General features: G+C 41.1%; 1 long non-coding RNA gene across 1 annotated transcript; it reads right to left on the reverse strand.

Annotated features, from left to right (window-relative positions):
* Window positions 1-8002: 8002 nt before the first annotated feature.
* LOC120607209 (uncharacterized) lies at window positions 8003-10070 on the reverse strand. The gene is made up of 2 exons (XR_005654093.1): window positions 9734-10070; window positions 8003-9537 (listed from the first exon to the last, which is right to left on the reverse strand). It is a non-coding gene; the product is annotated as an uncharacterized LOC120607209 (long non-coding RNA).
* Window positions 10071-10072: the final 2 nt, after the last annotated feature.

Raw genomic sequence — 10072 nt, forward strand, 5'->3', positions numbered from 1 at the left:
CTTAACACTTACATTGAATAACACCAAAGTCCCAGAGCAAACATTGCCTTTGCCACTGACCTAAATTAAGCCATAAATAGGTCGAACAAACCAAAAACTCAGCAAACCAGTAGGATAGAGTTGTCTGAAACAGTCCTTAGTAACCTTCTATCTTGTTTTGCCATACTTAGATGCCGTGGGAGAACTATGAGTTGCAGAGACGGAACTAGAAATGATGGCAATAAAATTAGGATTGGCAGCAGTATGTCTCCACTAATTTTCTGCCTTAAGAGGACACAGACCAGCCCCAACCCACTTCATACCTAGCACTCAGTTAGTGTTCTCCTCTTCTCTCTCCAAGTCAGTCATATTAGTCTGATTATTAAATATCTACTTATGAAAACACTGTACATTGAATTAAGCACTATAGTGACTAGAAAAATTAACCAGATGCTGCCTTGAAGACAGAAAATATGTAGTATAATGTGAAATATATATATATTTAGGCTGTAATAAAGAATAAAAAGAGTTTATTTGAGCAAGGAGAGATTGCAATCCGGGGCACAGACCGAGGCAGCAACCCAAATTGGGCTGGGGAGAACAAAGAAAGAAGGGCTTATAAAGGCTCAGGCCAGCACTGCTGTCCCCCATCCGGCCTTCGTTATGTAAATGACTGATTCTGGCTAAGCTAATAGGGATTGGCTGAGCCCGAATGCAAACAAAAGATGTTGGCTGGCAAAAGGAGCTGGCTCCTTTCAAGGTAAAGACTGCAGATGGTCTGGTTGTCATGGTGAGGAGGAGATTAAAGTTCAGGCACAGCTGAAAAGTTCAAAAGTTCATGGAGAAATGTGCGGATTGGAATGTAAGACAAACTTCTCACTGGCTTCCTGGCTCCATTTTAGTTCCCGTGACATAAACGACCTCACAAGGTCCAAAACAGCTACGTAAAGCACAGTATAGTATAAGGGTCATTAAAACGGTTCCAATAAAGTGCTTTGGAAGGGTTACAGAAGGACGTTGAGGACGTGTTCTTAGAGGAGGTACTATTTGAAGTACAGCCTTTAAGGAGAAGTGACTTCCCTACAGAGAAATGAGAACCACGGAGAGGAAGGATGGTCAAAGGAAAGAAGTAGCAGGAGCAAAGGCTTAGAAGTGAGAAAGAGGTCATGCCTGAGAAATAGTAAAGAGCCTTCGATTTTTAAAGAAATGGATGGATGGATGGATACAAGAGAGCAGGCCTCTTTCCTAGAAGGATCTATGTGAACCAAAATATGGGAGGCCCTGAACTCCAGCTGAAGGGCACTCAAGTGTATGAATGACTTACTTTGTGCCAGACAGTATATTAGATTCATGTACATCATGTTATTCAAGCTTTGCAAAAAAAAAAAAGGAAAAAAGAGGTAACATTACACCTGCTTTTATAGAAGTGCACTGAACTCTGAAAGAATCCATTCCTTGCTCAGAATCACAAAGCTTGTAAATGCCAGGATCAAACTGAATTCACGGGCCTAGACATAGTCCACATACTCTATGACGCCACTATGCTCCTAATAGAACCAAATCCTCAGGCCACAGGGATCGATGGCTACCAGATTCCATCAGATCCAAATGAAAATGTCTGATCCTGACCTATTTCTAAGGCCGATCATCTCTCCTCTGAGTGCTGCCATAACCTCCTCATTGTTTCTGCCTGTACGTACTCCTTCCACTGTGACCAGAGTTATCCATCTATAAGATTTCCTTCCCAGAACTTCGAGAGAATGGCGGAGCAGGCATGGTAAATTGCTGATTGGCACCTGAAGCCCTTCAAAACCAGGCCCGACCTGTTTTTCCACCCTCATACTCAGGACTCCTGGCACCACCTACACTCTAGGCACAAGAACCTTTTCATCCCTTTGACAAATGTCACCCCTTCCACACAAGACATCTCAGAATCAGTAGCAAGGGGTGGAGGGGTAGGGGAGAGACGTGATGTGTATTTTCTATTCTTAACCTTTGCTCTCATCGATTCCTCTGCTCGGTCTCTCCTGCTTTCTCTGTCTGCCCATCTGCAAAGTGCCACTCACTTGTCACCTCCGTGAAGCCTTTTCTGACCCTCCCTAGTGAGATTCTCTGCTTCCATTTATGCGATCCTGAGTTCATGTCTCATATAACCCTTATGCCACTGAACTGAGAACTCTTTAGCTGCCAGTCTCCCTGCTGGAAAGAGCTCACAAATGCAGACACTATCGTTTTCATCTTTGTATAATCAGTATCCAAGCAGCATCTAGTGCTAGCTTGATACTCACAGAATGCACACCTGGACGAGGGCACCTGGACAGCCTTCTGCTACATGAAATACTGTTTACTGGGAAGCAGGCCTGACCTCAGCAGCCTGCTTACAAGCCTTCGAAGTTGACCTCCCTTACTTTCTCTCTCTCATCCTAAATGCTGGCTGTCTCACAAAGATGAGGCGTTACCTACTGGGCTTTATTTTTGCCTCAAACTTCAGTCATTTCTCTGTTTTAAGGATCTTAACCCATTTTTTGGTCTTTCGTTTTTTGGTTGATTTTAAATTTCGCTTCTTTACATTCCACATACATACACACGTCCAGGCTGGCCCCTACGGAGTTGTGCAGAATTATCAACCATTGTTGAATACGTAAACCCTGCATGGCTCTCATAAGGGGATCCCTTCCCAATCGACAAAGCGCTTTTGGCAGGTTTCTCACGGCAGGGCTTTGCCGAGCAGCACACCCATCTGGATCTGATCTTTCTCAGAGCATCATGCGCTTGTGGTCATGTGGGGGTCTACATAGGGAATGGTCAGGCTCAGCCCCACACTGTACTCAATTTTCCTTCTGTGTCGCTAAGTCTCATCCATTCATGACTCAAGCCAGCCTCCTTTGAGAACTCCCATCCATCCTTGCAAAATATCTGAGCCCTAATATTATCTGAATTCAGTATGTAGATGACTTTCTCTGCTCAGCGATGGCTGGCAACATTCAACATTTACTCCGAGCTCTTGCCCGCAGGGAGCATAACGTCTCTAAATGTAAAATGCAATTCATAGCCCTCAAGTGCCTGGGACATGATATGTTCCCCCCAAAAGGAAAGACTTTATTTCTAAAAGAATTAACACCATTATCATTTCCCTCTCCCTAAGACAACGCAGAGGGTTTCTACGATTAGTTGGCTATTGCCAGACCGGAACTGGATCCTAAACTCTTCCGCTCTTGCCTCCCCCTTATACGCCGTGACTAAGGAGACTGTCCCTGTGTCCCTTACCAGGAACTCTCTTTCCATATCTGTATTTTGAAACCTCAAATCCTCTCCATCTCCTCCCACTCTCAGATTTCTCAATTACTCATTATCCTTTCCTCTTTTTACACACGAAAGGGATGTCTTGTCACTTCTCTAAAACTGTATTGTTCCCTTGCTAGGATGCTATCTACGACAGAATTCTAACCAACCATTCCAGTTACTCTTCATTGAGGTTTCTCCTGCATGACTCTGTGCCACATGCATAAATAAACTCTTTGTTTTCCTCTTGTTAACCTATCTTTTGTCCTTCTAAATGTAGAGAGCTCCAGTTAGGGAACCTAGCAGAGTTGAAGGAAAAAGAACTTTTCCTCCTGTATAATGACATGAAGTAGATTGCTTTCCCGAGAACAAGCGTATGGCACCATGAGGTGCTCATCTTCCACCTGAGACACCAGAACAAGATCACCCATGACTCTTCTATTCAATTCCCTACGTAGTCTCCCTTGGTATCCTTCTTGCTGTCCTCCTTTTTTCTGTCACTTATTGGTATTAAAACGTCCTTGACCTGTGTCTTTTTTCTTTTTTGCTTTTTTTAACATTTCCTTCTTCCCTATTCCCCATTTTACCCACATTCAGAACCCCCTAAATCCTCGATGGCTTTTGCTGACTCATTACTCAGTCTTAAAATCTTTCTTGAAGTTGTTGCTTTAGTTCACCCTTTCCTTTCAGTTCGACCATCTTTCCCTAAATTTTCTTTCCCACCCTTAGAACCTCCACAGCTTAGTTTACCTGTTTCTCCCATACATCGTTAAGGAATTCTTCCTATATTTTATACCAAATCCAATCTGGAGCACTTTTGGAAAAAGTCATGTTTATTTCTCTGGCAATTCTACAGACAAAAATTCTTGTAGGTTTCTAGTTCTGCCTATATATCTTTTACTTTGCCAACTGATGACAACAACTAGTCAACGTTTTCACATAAAAAATGCCCTTGTATCAAATAACTCCACCATAGGGGGCTGCCATCTGGGGGCACTAAAATTTTACATATGGAAAAGTCCCGCTTAGGATATCCCCCTTACAGTCATATCCTTTTCTCAGTTTCTATATTGTAGAAAGGATAACTCTATGGCGAAGAATCACGCATTCTCTTAGATGTTCTGAATGACAACCATGTGTTTCATTTACAAAAGCAGAGCCTACTGACAGCTCTGAGCACAATGGACTGGCTCAAGCTACCTAACCAGTCTTGTCGGTCCTTACTAGCTATGTAGTCCAAACAGCTTCTTAAACTACTTAAATTCCTCTCTAACCTCTTCAATGCCTATCATTGGTCTTGACAGTCTTCTAGTAACTGTGTTTCTGAAAAATATGGAGGCCGACACCAAAATGTTACTGCATTCTTCCTTTCACTGCTGGATCTGATGGCACACTTAAAGGGAAGCTAAAGCTTCGTAGGAGATTTCAAGGATTTGACTACTACATCTGGTCACATTTGAACCACTTTTTTGCCTGGAGCATCTGCAGTATGGGCCACTCAGGAAATGAGTTGAAACTCCCACATCTACCATGACCTATTACAGAAGATAACCCTTACTGTAAATGATGTGATAAAGAACTAGACTTTCTCACCCTAGAACTTCAAAAGACTCAACACACAGTGCTCCTCAACTGACTTACACTCAGTCTGGTCTTGGCATCCAGAGCGGGGACATGTGCTGTATTTGGAAGCAACTGCGGCATGCTTGTTCCCCAAACTTCTCTGACCTCTGCATCATAAACAAGAACATTCAAGTTGCTAGTGAAGAAATTCACTCACTGCCACTGCAGTCCTGATCCCATCATCAAGGGACCTTTCCACACTAATATCCTGGACTCCACGAGACTGGTTGCTGTCTGGTGTCAAGTCTTGGCTTTATTCCTTACTACAACGTCTAATGATAATTTGCCTGCTTGTTCTTCCATGTGCCCCCTGCTCTCCAGAGCCCTTCTCAGTCGCAGACCACCGTCAGAGCACAACAGATGGCTCGGCTGTTTCTCCATGAACAGTGCCAACAAGAAACGCTGACTTTGTGGACTCTTTCATGGGCCCCTGACCAAAATTCCGCAGAAATTACTCTAATCCCAAAGAGTGTTGTAAAACTATGTTTGTTTGACAAAGCCAACAAAGACCTTCTCTTTTGCCCAAACTTGCTGACAAAGCCAGACACAGACACTCCAGTTTCCCACTCTTTATCTCATTATTGATTAGCTAAGATCGGAACTGTTTGTCATGATTGATTAGCTGAGATTAGAACTCTTTGCCCTCCTGAAACTTGCCAGCTACAGAGAAAACATTTCCTGTTCAGATATCTGACTGAGACATCTCCTACTTGCAAAACAAGCCCTACTGTAAGTCCCCAATGTGCTACATGTTCATTCTTTTCCATGAGAGTCTAAGGCAAAACCACCCTACTGAGAAACTCTGATATTCATATCTGGGGTACTCTTCATATTGCAACCGCCAGAATAAAATTCTCTCGTGGAGTTTTTGTCTTTAATAGAAGCCACACAAATATTCTCTGACAGTTAGGCAGGTGGTCTGTCTGGAATCCACAGAGGATTTCTGGGAAGGGTATGAGCTACTGTTTTACCTCAACTTTATTCATTTCCTTACTATGGATTGTCCTATATAGATACCAAGATGTAATTGGGCCTCCTTTAGCTGACTCTGCCCTCCCCCAATTACTGTGTTGAGATGAATTCCACATCTGGCACACACATATGGTCTACACATATACACAATAAAACATTAATAAATAATGGAGACTTCTAGTGAAGCTTTTATGTAGAAACGTAAAGAGGGATAAATTGCAGATCATCCAGCAAAACTTCAATGTACCTTTTAAGTCTTTCTCTTTTGCTCAACTTCATTTTCTATACATAGAAGGGAATAAAGGGTTGTACTTTTTAAAGGTGGGAAAAAACATATCCTAGGCCCAGTCAGATTTGATCATAACATTAAAATTATTTAAGAAAAACAAGTTACTAGTAATAATCTTTATCATTTTACATGGTCCTCAAATAGATGCGAGGGCAAAGGTCGTTCTGGAAACTTGACTTATCACATCTAAATACCAATATACTGGGAAAGAGGACGAGGTCTGTTTTGTTTTTGTTTCATTCACTTGTTAGTTCTAGTGGCCTTTTTGTATTCTCCATGATTTTTTTAATTTAATGCGTTTTACTCTAGGTGCCCACTTTGATTTTTATTTTGCATGATACTGCACTAGGCTTACTAAGGCTTTTGTTTACCTGTTTTTGTTTTATAAGCACTAACTTATAGTGCATCTGTCTTAGGAACATGCATACTAGTAAAATGGGAGCCTTATGGTATAAGGCCTTGCAGCGAAAGCTGTTACACAACACAAGGAGACATTATTCTTAGGCACATTAGAGTTAAAAAATATTCTTTATCGATTCTAGTTCTCTGCTGAAAAATTCTCATCCATTTTGCCCATCTTTTTCTATTTTCTTTCAAATTAATCATATTTCGTTTAACTAAAATAAAAGCCCTGTCTTCTAACTCCAGTACCAGGATTATCTATGGCTGTTTCATTTTATTTTTCTTTTTAAATTACTACTACAAATTTTTACTTGTTCATATTTTTAGTAATACTTTACTGTATGTTGGACATTGGAGACACAACTGTGGAGGCTCCGGGTAATATGTTTCATTAGTGATGACTTTTCCTGTCTTATGTCAGGCAGACTGAAAGGCTGGTCAGTTCAATCAGGTCTTGAGCTGGGTTGCAGACTTAGTGAGATTCAGTCCACCTGTGGCTCATCTCCATTCTTTAGTATTGGTCCGTTGGGGCTTTTGATTGATATCTTGAATAGTCTGTTTTTTCCTCAGCTTTGAAAATTCTGCCTTAAACTTAGTTCCTGCGTTTTGCAGGTTCAAAATTCGGCAAATGTCTTGAAGAGACTTGTTGTGTGCTTGTTGCAGGTTCCTTACCTCAAATGAGACTTTGTCTCCAAAGCTCTGCAAAACTATTGAATTTTGACTCTGCATTTCCTATTCAGCTTTCCCTAGCATCTAGTACCATCCAGAACTCAGCACATGATCAGTGGGAAAAATGAACCATAGCTTTATATTTTTGAATTTTCTTTTTTGCCAGTCTTACAAAACTACAAAAAGTTACATTGATTTCTTTTCTCCAGTAGTATGTCTGAGCTAGGATGTATTTCTATATCTCTATATCTATTGTATATTAATAATTTTTATCATTACCTTTCTTTTTTCTATGTAGTTGGTCAGTTTTTAAATGGCACCTTTTGACTCCTACCTATTACCTATTACCTATACACAGTCAATGATTTTTCTTTTTCCTTTCTTCTCTGTGTTCAGTATTTTGGCACTTAATGTCTGACATTTTCTTTCAGGGTTTTATTTTGCTCTTCATTTGTCTCTATCTTCCAATCTTTTTTTGTCTTTATCAGATTCTCTGAAGTCTTGCCTCTTCCACTCTTGGCATCAAGTCTTCCAGGAGAAGAGGAAGCTTTGTTGCAATTTGGTACTTATCAATTTTCCAGTAATTTGATGTTTGTGATATCCTGTCTGCTAGTATTGTTAAAGGCATGTATAATTTTATTTGTACTTTTTGTACATCTAATTTTTTTTGAAGATCTGTGGAGAGATTCTGGTTTAGGTAGTTGACTTTATCCTCTAGACCCAAGCATAATTTACCTCTGTTATCTCTTATAAATAGAACTTTATCTCTGTTGATAAGAAGCTCCAATTCATTTTCATGCTAAGTCTATTAATTATAGTTTATTTGTTCATTCTCTTATTGATGGTCATTTACAGTGCATTTAATATTTCATTATTACAAAAAATGCTGCAAAGAACATAATTGTATATATTTCTTTGTTCACATATGCAAGCATATTTCCAAGGAATATACTTATATCCAAAAAAGTGCTGGGTTACAGAATATTTATTTGCATCTTTGCCTTTATCAGATATTACCTAATTGCTCACAAAATTGGTTTTAGTAATTTACAATTCTTTCAGCAGTATTGAGAATTTCATTTTTCTATACCCTTGACTTGTTATTATCAAGGTTTACATTTTTGTCAGTCTGATGGATGTGATATATTTATCTTGTTTTAATGTAAATTTCCCTGATGGCTAGTGAAGGTTTGGTTTGTCTTTTAACATTCTTTTCTCATTTTTCTATTGAGTTCTTATTTTTCCTTATTGATTTTAGTTCTTTGTATATTCTAGAAGTGAACACTTTTGAAATTCTATTTAACGTAAACATATTTTCCAAGTTTGTACCTTAACATTAATTTGCTTAAAGTTATAGTTTTAAAATTATATCATTAAATCTATCAATTTTTCTATTAATGTTTTTTATATTTAAGGTAATTCTGACCACCAAAGTCATGAATATACACTTCTCTATTTTCTTATCAAAATACGCTATTTTTTTTGCCTTTTACATTTACATCTTTACTCGTCTGGAGTTTATTTTTGTGTATATTGTCAGGTAATCATTTTTTCCTGTGTGTATTTGTGCTCCAGCACCACAAATTCATATTTACAAAGGTTCCTCATCTGTCCAATTATGTTTAAAAGGCCTTTCACAATGTCTTTAATTACAACCTTTGGGTTTATCTCTCACCACACCCTTCTACAGAAGCACTATTTCCTTGTCAAACCAGACTACTGATTGCATTCACTCTTCTTGAAATATGCCCAAACTAGGCTCTTGTTCTCTCCGTGGTCATCTTCTCTTCCTGTCTTCTTTCCTTGCTAAATTGTAAACTTTTCGTGAAAAAGACACTGTCTAGTTCATCGTTGCATCGTCAATACTTAGCACGGATTGAGTAGATTTTCAAACATTCTTCGATTTTATTCTGGATTTAATTTGGCCCTTATAGGTGGGAACTTCTGCCTAATATCACCCGTATCTATCCATTCAGGTTGTCACATACATAAAGAAAAAGGTTCCTGTCTTTTACCTATGTTCCCATCAAAACAGTGATTCCAAGCTCTTAAAATTTTAAACAGAACTCTCAAAATACTTTTAATGAACAGGAACCAAAGTCATCATTTATGCTCCTGTTTATATGACAGACCAGTCTGTGGGTGGTGATAACAGTGCCTGTCAGTAGGCATCGTTTGAGGGTTTGGCCTGGACTTGCCTCTTTACAGATGTCACGAGTTGGCCCCTCCGTGACCCAGTTCTGAAGCGAGGCGGTGCGCCTGGGAACGCGTTCATCCTTGCCCTCCTCGGCGCTTGTTTCCTCCAGATAGATGCCTGGACCCTGCAAAGAAACAGCAGGATGTGGAAATTACCTCCGAAGTCACAGCTTATCCCTATATCGAACGCCGGGGTGTCAAACGCGGCTATCAGCATTCCTAACGACAAGGCTATGGCCTTTTGGGCAAGAGCTACAGTTGGCGCAAAGTTCTCAGGCGCCTTCTAGAATCTCTCGCCGGCTTCCCTTGCTGTCTGGTTACCGGAGCGGGTCATGCCGGGACCCAAGGTTCTTCCTCTTCGAGTGTCTAGGCTGCGCGCCCCAGCTTAGTTAAGGGTGACCCAAGGTCATATCGATAGAAGAGCTGACAGGGAAGATCCGAGGACGCGGAGACCACCCCGTGCCCGCCGGGCGCTTTCCGGAGCCTCCCAGGGGCCGCGCAGCAGGCACGCCAGCCGCAGGGGAGCGGGTGGCGGACGCAGGGGAATGGCTCGGCGGTCCTGACCACTGCGCCGCCGGAGCCGCCCACCCCCGTTCCGCGGCCGCCGCGCGCGCGCGCGCGGACTGCGTTTCCCAGAGGCCCCCGCGGCGGAGCACCGCC

The sequence above is a fragment of the Pteropus medius genome, unplaced genomic scaffold, assembly GCF_902729225.1.
Source record: "Pteropus medius unplaced genomic scaffold, Ma_sr-lr_union100, whole genome shotgun sequence".
Taxonomy (NCBI): domain Eukaryota; kingdom Metazoa; phylum Chordata; class Mammalia; order Chiroptera; family Pteropodidae; genus Pteropus; species Pteropus medius.